The following is a 13,137-nucleotide window of genomic DNA, read 5'->3' on the forward strand; positions in this document are numbered from 1 at the left end:
AGTCATAAGCTTGAAAAAAGTATGAAGGAAAGTTAATTTCACTGATTTTCAAATTCGGAACTGCAACATATCTATGTATTAATAAACAAATATTTACTTATTTAACCATGTTATTATAAATAACAAAAATAAACCAATACATAATATATGCGTTAAACACAAATATTAATTTTAATCTGATATCATCTGGTACTGATTCGATTTCCGAGTACCATAGACTCGATACATTATCTAGATATTAAAATATATAGATACGAAATCCGATATTCAAAACCGATATCTAGATACGATACGATATCGCTTCAAAGCGATATTACCCATGCCTAGTGAAAAGATTTTCCTTAAGTTACTTCACTCATCCCCCTTCTATGATGGGGTCTGGTGATGGCAGTTCCAAGGGCCCTTATGACTGCGGTATCCGTCCGTTACTACGGACGGGTCTTTGGGGCGGGAAGATCCCTGGGTGTGTGCAACAGATGTCTCTAATGCTTCTCCGTTCATTCGCAGGGCGATCTAGCGCACCGGATGAGACCTCATTCAGAGAGGCCCAGTGAACGACCTGCTTTGCGAATATCTGTGTCTGATAGATGTCTATCAGATACAGATATGGTACAGAAGGAGTAGTTTCGAGGCATCTGCTGCTGATATTTTGTTGTAGGCGCGCGTGTATACTCGTTGCTTCCAATGGTAGCGGCAAGGTGGCTAGAATGAGAAGATGCGTTGATAGGATGGTGTTCTAGAGATGTTTGGCGTTGATGTGTGTTTGATGGTGTTGGCGAAGTTCGACGTTCCAGTCTGTGACTGCGAGCGTTCCCACGATCCGATCAAGCGCACCGGATGAAAACCCGTTCGGGGAGGTCCAGCGAGCGATCTGCGGTCGTGGGTAGTGGAAAAAAGATTTTGCTGTTTGCCGAGCTTTTTATACTCTATAACGTTGGTACGATGTCAACTGCAATATAAATAAATGTCTATTTTTTAGACATTAATTAATAGCAACACAATATGTAAGTGAGCAGGTTTCTCCATTATTATTTGAACTTTTATATTTTGTCGATGATAAAGTTTTTTACAAGTTGTCTCAAGCTTCTGGCTGGCACCAGCTGTATATCGTGTGATCGATAATGAATGTTAGTTGTAAGTTCTGAACCTAGCTCATAGATAAAATGAAAATATTATGGAGAAACTCGGTAACTTGAGGATCAGTATCATATACTATTTAAAAAGTATATAACAAAATAGGCAATAAAGGTAAATACTTACTAGTGTACATTCTATATAAAAACGTGTTGGCATTATAGAAAAAATATAAAACACATAATAAGTAAACGTCTATTTCGCAAAAGACACATTTCGCTAGCAACAATGAAAATAATTCTCCATTGTATAACTGGTCAGGAAGATGTGAGAACTAATAATTATATTCTTCAGACCGATTTCGGCTACGGCGGCCAATCTCAAGAGAGAGATTAGCCAACTGCGCAGGATATATTATAGTGCACAAGTGTGCGCGCAAACGCAGGTGCACTCTCTATTCTCTAGCTCTCATAACTTGATGGGATGGCAATGCGACACGACCGGAATGAGTTCAGGCGCATGACTAACGTTTTTACGTGCTTTCCGAGGCACGGGAGTGTATACACTTGCAACTTGCAGACTCCGGACTGCTACAGAATTTTCCGACAGATAAATCCAATAACTTTTTATTGGCCTGACCTAGAAATTGAACCCAGGACTTCCAGTTCTGCGGCCTTACATCTAGCTACTAGACCAACGAGGAAGTCTGAGGAGAACTACATTTAATTCGACCACACTTTCTGGAACTAAAAACAGAAAAATCATCAACAGACGAAACCGAGTTACCGTACCTCTAAAGGAAAAAAGGAACCCTTATAAGGTCACTTCTGTAATAACACAACTGTATAAAGTTGTATAATAGTCTGTACAAATTATTAAAATTGTTCTTCGTTATTCTGTTTCACCCCTCTATTGTCCTTTAAAGAAGCTATTAAAGATTGTATAGTTTGCCTAATTTTTTTTTTTTTTTATATAATTGGTCAAAATATTCTTGATAAATATTATTGTTACCGTTTCCATGAAAAAAATATTAGATTATATCAAGAGTTACGTATTACCACTCATCTGATTTTCTTCACCAGACGACGACTTTTATTGCGCTAGAATTCTGCAACTATTTATTTTTCAAGATGGTGGCTAATGCTCACGATATGGGATGACAAAAACTCGGTTTTATACTTAGGGGGCAGGTGCCCCCTAAGTATAATTATAATAATTAAATATAATTATAATAATTAGTAGGTACTAACATAATCCAATCGATAAATCGAGTAGCGGGATTTTATGCAGAGCGAACGTATTTTTTGGTGCTGAAATTTGTGGATTAAATAAACTATACGTAATTCAGTACAGTAACAGTAACAGCCTGTAAATGTCCCACTGCTGGGCTAAGGCCTCCTCTCCCTTTTTTGAGGAGAAGGTTTGGAGCTTATTCCACCACGCTGCTCCAGTGCGGGTTGGTAGAATACACATGTGGCAGAATTTCGATGAAATTAGACACATGCAGGTTTCCTCACGATGTTTTCCTTCACCGAAAAGCACGAGATGAATTATAAACAGAAATTAAGCACATGTAAATTCAGAGGTGCTCGCCCGGGTTTGAACCCACGTTCATCGGTTAAGATTCACGCGTTCTTACCACTGGGCCATCTCGACTTACGTACGTACGTAATTCTATTCGAAATAAAAATACATTAATGTAAATCCAATCCTCAAAGCAACAAAATACAACCGAGGCTCGCCTCTTAAACAAGGAATAAGCTGAGTCGACCTGCACAATATTTTTTTGTCTATACCTTCGAACAATAATTATAGTACTGGATTAAAGATCAGAAACAATTAGTTGCTTAAGTGCCTGATGCCTGAACTATGTCGGTGTTTTGTTCAAAAAACAGTTTTCGTAAGCTTACATGGCTAAACCTAGATCTCCTCGTTATTGTATGGCAGTCAGCTGTGCGATTGTGGAAACTCAGTTAAGCGTAGCGGACTTTGTTGAGCCGTTTCTTAAATTTGCGAAATAAAACAATGAATTTTGTTATTTTATTAAAAAAAAATAAGTTAGATGGAGTCATGAATTTAAAAAGTTATGTCAACTAACTTTGACACATTATCTTTTAAAAAAAAGCACTGCTAGCTAGGTTAGTTGTTTTAAAAGTTGAGTCATTTGGTTATGGTTTTAAAATGGTACAATACTTGTCACTTTGTATTCCATAAAAAATATCATTGCTAATTTTTGCAAATGGACCATATTCAAGAAAACTTATGCCATGATATATAATACTTTCGTGTACTCAAAAATCGCTTTTACAATTATAGTATAAATGGGATGAACAGATGTGATAGAGTGAGATTAGATAGTGGCAATTGATTATTGGATATGATCAGTACCCTTCGTTCCTTCGTTTACTGCGCATCTTTTCGGAATCGTGTAACCTTAATGACGACTTTGGCATGTGTTACCTGGAGTTGATATTGCAGACGCATTTGGCTTTGTTTCCCCGAAGTTGATGTGTGTTGTGCAAACTGTGTTTAGTTAGTATTTAGTAATACTAACACGTTTAATATGTATCTTATCTACATCCAATGCCGTTGTAAAGCAGCTAGAATATATCGCGAAAGGTACCCAAATATGAAGCGTCAGCTAGATCAGCACCGTATATTGTTAGGTCTGCATTGGAAAGTCGCTCCAATTGTTAAATATTTATTGTTGTAGGTACATTTTTCTTATGTCATAAGCTTTGTTTATCTATTTCGATTACACTAGGAAATTGTATATGCAACGTTAATGTAAATTAAATTTATACTTTTAGGTTGGACACATACTATGTAGTAAGAAAAAAAAGAATGACACCTGCAGTTTAGTTTAATTGTCACAAAAGTATTATCTATATCAAATTTTATTCGCATTCGCATTACATTCGCAATGCTTAAACTTAATTTGTTACCTACCTTAGTCGGTAAGATTAAAATATACTTGACAAAAAATGCTTGCTTAATTTTTAAAACTAAATTAGGTAAATAAGATTAATTATAGTATAAGTTAAACAACTTTGCTTTATATCCGCTCCTTAGAACACGTCTATGTAATAAGAATGCAAATCGAAATATCAAAATAAATATCTACTCCATTATATACAATTTAAAAAACATCAACTTGTAACCTAGTTCAGTTGTCACCGGTTGCCTTCGTTCCTGTATCATCTTTTTACGGTTCTTTATCAGTGATAAACTTGGTTCCGGTGCCGTTGTTCGACTTCTGTCCGGTGTCATCGCTCGATTTCGTCAGCTTTAATCGGTAGACTCTGTATAGGTTCAATCGATTGATTTCGTTATGATGTAAAGAGTCCACTCCGTTTAAATGCAACTGGTAGAATTCGTATAGGTGTAACCGGTGAATATTATTCAAATGTGCCTGGTAGACGGCGTTCATTTGTATCCGATCGACTTCGTTGAGATTTAAACGGGAGGCTTCGTACAGGTGTAGTCGGTCGGCTTCAGCCAGGCGTACACGGAAAACATTGTTCAGTTGTATCAAGTCGACATCGTTCTGACGTAAATTATAGATTTCGTTCAGGTGTAACTGATTAACTTCGTTCAAGTGTAACCTGTACACTTTGTTAAGGTGTAACCGGTCGGCATCGTTCGTGCGTGACCGGCTGATTTCGTTCAGATGTAATCGGTCAATTTCGTTCCGGTATAAACGATAAAATTCGTTCAGGCTTGCCCAGTAGACTTCGTTCTGGTTTAAACGATTGACTTCGTACTGACATAACAGGAATAGTTCATTCATGTGTAGCCGGTAGACTGTGTTCATGTGTACTCGGTCTACTTCGTTTAGGAGTAAAAGGTAGATTTTTTTCAGTTGCGACTGGGCGACTTCGTTCAGGTTCATCCGGCCGACTGCGCTCTGATGTATCCGGTTGACGTCATTCAGATAATACTGGTAGACTCCGTTGACATGAAGCCGGTCGATTTCGTTCGCGTGTACCCGGTATATTTCATTCATGTGTAGCCAGTAAATTGCATTCAGGTGTGAACGGTATACGACGTTTATATGTAATCTGTATAATTCATTCATTTTTAATTAGTAGACTTCTTGCAGGTGTAACTAATAGAGTTTGTGCAGGTGAAACCGGTTGATTTCGTTCAGGAGTAAATGATAGACTTCGTTCAGGATAGTCTGAGAGTCATGAAAATGTAAGAATTCTATGTTTAATAAGAGGCAAAGTAAGAATACATACGCATTTTTATTTAAACATAATTGCTAAGCCGTAAGTTTTAAAAAACTGTCCAAAAACGCCGATAATAATCAAAATGGAACATGAAATACGACGTTGACGAGCCGGTTGGCGTGGTTGGTAGGTACTTGCCGCCGAAGGTTGTGGGTTCGATTCCCACCCAGGACCGATATTTGTGTGCATGAACATGTCTGTTTGTTCTGAGTCTGGGTGTAATTATCTATATAAGTATGTATTTACAAAAGAAAAGTAGTATATGTAGTATATCAGTTGTCTGGTTGCCATAGCACAAGCTTTGTACAAGATTAATTTGGGATCAGATGGCCGTGTGTGAAAAATGTTCCAGGATATTTAAAAAAAAAATACCATCAGCAAAGTCGGCATATATAAATTTAAATTATCTTTTCAATATTTATTTGTTCAGATATTGTTTTGTAAACAAGCTCAAATATATAGGTCACTAGTCAGGCGTCCGTTGAAGAAGGGCATAGCGCAGGACTACAATGATCGATTTATATAAATCCAGGTGCATACATTTCTATAAACGTGCGTAATTTATAAGCTCCGATTGAAATGTTAAAATGGGAATACATTTTTTTTGCAATATCTTATATAAATATATCAATTTTACTAATTAATTTATACTTGAATAAAGTAATCAATTGTTTTTCTTTATATGGTTTAATAAGGAGTGACTGAGTAGCAAAAAATATATACAAATTAATATATCATCACATAAGTGTGTCGCATAATTACTAACAGAATGGAACCGAGGAGGTCACAATCTTTTCACTTTAACGCCCATCCTTTCTACCGCTTAAGAAAAAAATCATAAATTTTCCCTAGGCACCAGGCAAAACACATCAGAAGCAGCACCGGTTCTAGTCCTTCTGAAGCGTTAAGCAATATTTTTTTCGGTGCACCTCGGTTCAACAATAGATCGATATTTAAAAATGTTTTTTTTAAACTGAGTGACTTTCAAATGTAATCAAGGTCATTTAATCTCTCTAAAAATTCACTAATTTCATATTCATAACTCATTTCAACAACACATTCATAACTCCAAAAGACCACAATATTGTCTAATCAAATCAAAAGAGAAGTAAATAAAACAACGAAATAAAAATTAAAGAATATAAAAAAAACCTTAGGTTTCATATTTACACATTCATAGTAAACTAACAAATAACTTTGCTATATTATGCACTTCAAACATTTATTGAAGAATATAACACTATTTTTAATACTACATTATTGCACTTAACTTCTTATAAGGATATATTGGTAATTTTACTTACATTTTCCGTCAACAGCTACGCCGCCATTCAAAAGGTTGATTTTCACTGAAAAATAAATACAGCATAAATATTCTAGACCCATAATATTTTAGAATTTTAATGTCAAAGTTGGCACTATGCTATGAACATTTGTTTTAAAACTATCATTATTATTAGAATAAATAAAAACTAGGGAAAACGCTAAGAATTGTAATGATCTGTGAGTTATATTTATTTAAAAGGATAAATTTTATTTTATTGTTCTGAACGTGTGATTCTGTGTGAAGGTGGTTTGAACACCTTTGTTTATTTTTTTTTTATTTGAGTAAAATAAATTGTTGTGTAATTGTTTATTTTCTTGTTTGTTTATTACACTTTCACTTCTTCTACTCAACCATTACCATTACCATGAAATTTCAACAGATTGTCAGGGATACTAAAAAGACATAGGCTACCGTTACGTCAACCTTTGCCTTTTTGGGGGTAGGTGTTGCCCTTCACACTAGGGCAAATCCGCAAAAACTATTACTAATATAATATAGCTAAAGAGTTTTTGTTAGTTTTTTTTGGTCGCGCGCTAACCACTGACACTACCAGTGAGATTGGAACAAAGTTTTGCAAGCAATCAATGATAAAAACTGTACAAATGACACAAAACATCCACTAATTATAAATAATGAAAATAGATACTCGAAAAAACATACTAATCCTTACGGTTTTGGAAATCTGGAATGAAATACTACCACGACCTAACGGTGGATAAATAAATATAACCGCATTTCCGTTTTATTGAAATAAAACGCAAATGCAGAGAACATTTTGTAAATAAGCAAATAGAAATGGGGTCGATTGAATGATTACTATGTTTACTTAGCCATTAGCTGGAAATTTATCCGTACAATATGATCGATGCTAAATAAGTACTTACTATTTATTAGGAAAATGTATTGATTACATTTTTTGTGTTGAGGAGTAATAGTTGAATTGAGGAACCCCAAATCTGTATATTATAATATGCTTACTTTTAAGGGTGTAAAGTTTTTTATAATTTTGTAATATAACCTTGAGTATGTTAGACGTTTCTGCTTTTATCTGAAAACATTTTCTCATGTTGGTTATTTGTGTGTTGTGCAGATTTTGAAAATTAAGGATACCTAAGGTAAAGCAACACCAAAGCCTGTCTGTCTTTGTGCACAGGCTGCAGGTAACGCTTTCTGTTTTTGATCATGAGGTAAAAGCTGTTTCAGGTCATTTTTTGATAATAAAAATACTATGGGCAAGAATTAAATATTATATTAATGTGGATATACTTAAGAAGGATATTGCTATTGACACAGCTGAATACTGTGTTGTTCGTTTGTTTGAGACATTTGTTTAGGTATAAAAGTAAGTTGTTGAATTATAAATTTAAAAAATTACTTTATTTTATTTGTTATAATATTAATTTTGGACGTTATCATTATTAAGTAGTTCTAAGTGTATCTTTTTTAAATTATTTATTTTGGTTATAGTGTGTTGTGTACTATAATTAATTATTATTTACGTTCGATCTCATATTATAATGTCTAATTTCAATAGCAACCATGTGTTTAAGTTTTTCTAGGCGTCTAACATCTATTAGTTTGTTATTAACAATTATTACCCTACTTTGGTTGGCTGCTCTTTGTTCACTTACATGTATCAAATGAGGAAAATGCAGATCTTGTATTTTTCTATAAGCTGCTAAAGTTGTTTTATAGTTATTTCTCATTTAATTGTTAAGACAATTCATTGTCTTAATTGTGATAAAGGGCTTAAGTCTTTTGTTGATACCTAAACATTTTGAGATTGGCTAAAATATTTTCTTTGTTGTGCACTGTGTTTCTTTGTCAGTTTTGTGTATTTAGTTACTTGTTGTCTGTTGTTTATAGGATGCTTAAGTAGATTTTAGCTTTACTTTGTAAAGCGTTTTACAATTAAAATTTTATTATAGCTCTACGTTGGTCTCCTAGTCTTTACTTACACTTGCATTAACCTATTCTCATGCAATTTAATATATAGTAAGAGATCTAGAACTTTAAACATCTCTTCAGAATTAGATGACAATGCAATATACAATTAACCTACTCTCTAGTCTGTACGTGCGTTTATATGCCACTATAGACATTTTTTTTTTCAATTTTAAACTTACTTACTGGTGAGCTAGAGAAAGTTAAAACATTGAATATAGCACAGAACTAGATAATAATTCAAAATTAACTAGCTCTTCTGTCCATCTGTATTGTTTGTTCGCTACATCTTATTCACTCGATTTTAAGCTAACATCCCGATGAGCTAGAGACTTGTAGCTTTAAATATATTTCAATACCAGATGACAATGCAATATCAACTCAATCTCTTGTCTCTCTTTATTAGTTGTTCGCTACGGCTTAGTCACTCGAATTAAACTTATTTCCCGATTAGCTAAAGACTTAAAACTTTGAACACGGTTTAGAGCTAGTTAATAATGCAAAATTAACTCATTCTATTGTCTGTCTGGTCGCTATAGCTTATTCATTCTTAATGAAAGTTTCTACCCGATGAGCTAGAGACTTGAAATTTTAAAAATCTCTAGACTAGATGAGAATATAATACTTACTGTTGAGTAAATGTACATAGAGTTGTCTCTTGTCTGTCTGCATGTTCGTTTTTTCGCTTAAAATTTTTTTCTTGAGCTTAAGCAAACTTTCAAATGAGCTAGAAACTTGAAATTTTGAACATATTTGAGAACTAGAAGAGAATGCAATATTATAATACCCGTCAATAAATATTGCACATCGACCACTAAAAAGAGATAATCGACTAATTTCGACTCTGTAGAGAGTTATCTCCATCGCACGAAACACTAACAGCCCGGTATCTTTTAGGAGTTGTTAAAACAGTTATGAGTTTCTGTGTAATTGAATAAAATACACCAATTAATTCTAAAAGTACTGTCTTTAGATTATGGAAAAATAAAATAAAATGATCATTTTTGTATCATGTTAATGTAATTTTTCGAAAGTTACAGATGTAGTCTACATAACAAACACCATTATACCTTTTGTTAAAATGACACATTCTAATAGAAACTATTAATCATTTTAATTCTCAATTTCACGATGTGTGCTCCCAATGAAGTCAATATCATTGTCACTATCAGCTGTATTTATCACAAGTCTATCAGTGTAATTATCTAAATCGTGTTGAATTATTCGATATTCATTTTCACATTTGATCCCGTGATTTTTACTGTAGTCAAATTCATATCCATGTTTCTAGCGGCTACATAGCCTTTTAGTTGAGACCATATATTTTCAATTGAATTAAAATCCGGATGATATGGTGGCAATCGCAACACAATGTGTACATGTTCATCAAATACCGTGTCCACGAAAAACTCTGTAAACCTCTGCTTGTGATAGGATTGACATATAAAATCGTAAATCTGAGTTTTCATCAATTTTGAGTCGCCTGGAATTTGGTTTCTGAATGAAATGGTGTTTGAATTGGGGGGTCTTTCAAGAAATTTCTTGTGATTCGTAATGTGTTCTGTTCTAACAAAACAACTCACTAAAATGCCATCGTACAACTTAAAATTATTAAAAGTTAGGGGTTTTACAACTTTATATATTATTTTTTTAATAAGACACGACCACACTCTACTGCAGTTGAACAATGACTGGAAAACATCACATAGGTAGTGAGCGACACACATAACGCTCTACGAAGGCGAAATTAGACTTAATAGATTGTCTCTTTTGAAAGGTCGATATGCCATATTTATTGACGGGTACTATAAATCATTCACATTTCCGTCTATACGTTTGTTTGTTTGTTCGCTAGAAACTTTTTAATTGCTTATAAGCTAAATTGCTTTCGGTGATGTGAATAGAAACTAGTGTTTAAAATCGATTACCAAATTTCACAACAAACTTAAATAATCAAATAAAAAAATATATACCGTTTTCAAATGGACCAAAAAGTATACAATCATTTTTTGACCTATAGAGATTTAGGTATAGTCCCTAAACTGATTTCTCGAACTATATTGATTCTTACAATTTACTTTTAAGTTAATCGAGAAAAAATATTATTCTTATAATAATGTTAGTTATGAAAAATACATTTTTATAACTAAAAACGATATGATAACATTGTTAACGAAATTATAAAAAAAAACATCTTGAGATCCACGCCTTTATCTTTAATTTGTTCAACAAAACAAAATCAATTAAGCCAAAGCTGCAAGCATGTTGTTTCCATTAGCACCACAACAGGTCTACCACCCCACAACAGCTCCATCACCAGGTCAATTAGTCCTTCGTTATCATTAGAACTGAATTTGTTTCGTTAAAAACAACCAAATGAGTTATGCGAGTACTGTGTGTTTTGCTAGAAGCACTTTAACAGTTCAATTTGCCACGTCGAGTCCTTTCATAAGCCACACACATAGAAGATTATGAGCCACCTGTTGTCGTCACAATCATTTCGGCTCGGTAAAAATATTTATTTATTTATTTAAGATTCACCAGTGGTAAATACATCAACACGTACAAAGGTATACAATTTTAATACAATTTAAAACTAAATGCATTACCTATTAAGGTGAATACCACTTGCAAAGATAAAGTTGGAGATGACAAACTTATAAATAATTAATTGTTAGTAAATCAAGGTTAAAAATGACAAGAATTAACAATAATAGTAAAATAATAAAATACAAATATAAACAAAATAAATTAGTTAGCTGACAATTTTGACAATATTTTTTGTGAAACTTATTTGATGGGTCTCCAAAAGGGTCTAAAACAGCACTGTGCTCATTCAAAATCCCACATAAGCGAGATACAGGTGAATTGCTTCCTAAAACAGTTTTGCGGAAAGGTCTTACTAATGGTGTTATTGGTTTACGTGGATATCTAATGGGAACATTCAATTTAACTTTTGATATCAAAAACGAGTTATCATAGTTGTTGTTAAGTGTTTTATAAAGAAATTTTAAATCCAACAAATCCCTCCGATCACTTAGTGAAAGAATTTTGAAAAATTCCAATCTTTTTTTGTAAGAAGGAAGTATTTTCCCTTTACCTAACGAGAAAGTAAGATGATAAAGAAAACGTTTCTGTATCCTCTCAAGTCTTAGGCAGTGTGTTGCATAATGTGGCCTCCAAACAACGCTTCCGTATTCCAGTATACTCCTGACTAAGCTATTAAATAAAATAATTTTTGTTCTAGGATTTCGAAATAATCTTCCATTTCTAATTACAAAACCCAACATTTTCGAGGCACGGCTAATTACACCATCAATATGAGGTATGAAAGTTAGTTTTTTGTCGAAGATTACTCCCAGGTCTGAAATTCTGTCCACAGATTTAATAGGGGCACCAGCTATGTAATAATTCGTTTGAAATTCTTTTAAACTCCTGGTGAATGATATCCATGAACATTTTACTGAATTAAGTCTCATGCCGTTATCATTACACCAATGGTATAATCTTGTCAGATCATCTTGTAAAAGAATAGTGTCATTTGGTTCTTCAATCATTTTAAGAAGTTTGACATCGTCAGCATACAGAAATGGTGTAGAATATTTAAAACAATTAGGCAGATCGTTTATGAATATATTGAAGAGCAGCGGACCCAGGTGTGACCCTTGTGGGACTCCAGATTTTACATCGCATTCAACCGATTCATAACCGCCGGCAACAACATAAAAATGTCTTTCTGTAAGATATGATGCTAGAAATCTCAGTAAAGATCCGACAATACCATAATTGGACAACTTCAAGACTAGTACTGAACATGGAACCAGGTCAAATGCTTTACTTAAGTCTGTGTAGATAACATCCACTCTCTTGTTCCTATCAACAGATTCAAATAAGATTTCGGAGTAATTTACTAGATTTGTGCATGTAGATCTACCGGCTATGAAGCCATGCTGGTGGGTACTAAGAAAACATTTAACATGACTGTAAATATATGGATATATTAGAGACTCCAACACCTTACCAAAGATAGAAAGGATTGAAATAGGCCTATAGTTTTTTACATAATTTTTTTCTCCACTTTTGAAAATAGGGACTACTTTCGCAGTTTTCCACTTAGAAGGAAATATTCCGGTGACTAATGCTTTGTTAAAAATAATTGTTAGTGGTACAGCAAGACTTTGGGCACAGTTTATAATAAAATTAGGCGGAATATTGTCAGATCCAGCACCTCTATTTATATCTAAATTCTTTAATTTAGTAATGACTTCGGATTCATCATATTGATTTATCATGCAATCAATACGAAAATAAATTCTAAATTTTGGTTATAATTTAGGTTAAACTCGACTTCCTAGATATATTTACATAAAAATAAGGTGTTTAAAAAATTAAATCAATTGAATTATCATTAATCAATCTCCTTCGTCAGGCGAATGAACAAGGAATGGCTGTGATTGTGATTTTAAGACATTAATGACATTATAATTGAGCCATTTTCAAACAAACAGCAAAACACGACCTAATTAAAAACAAAAGTTACTACCGTAGTACGACCATTAG

Source organism: Nymphalis io, chromosome Z (genome assembly GCF_905147045.1).
Source record: "Nymphalis io chromosome Z, ilAglIoxx1.1, whole genome shotgun sequence".
Taxonomy (NCBI): domain Eukaryota; kingdom Metazoa; phylum Arthropoda; class Insecta; order Lepidoptera; family Nymphalidae; genus Nymphalis; species Nymphalis io.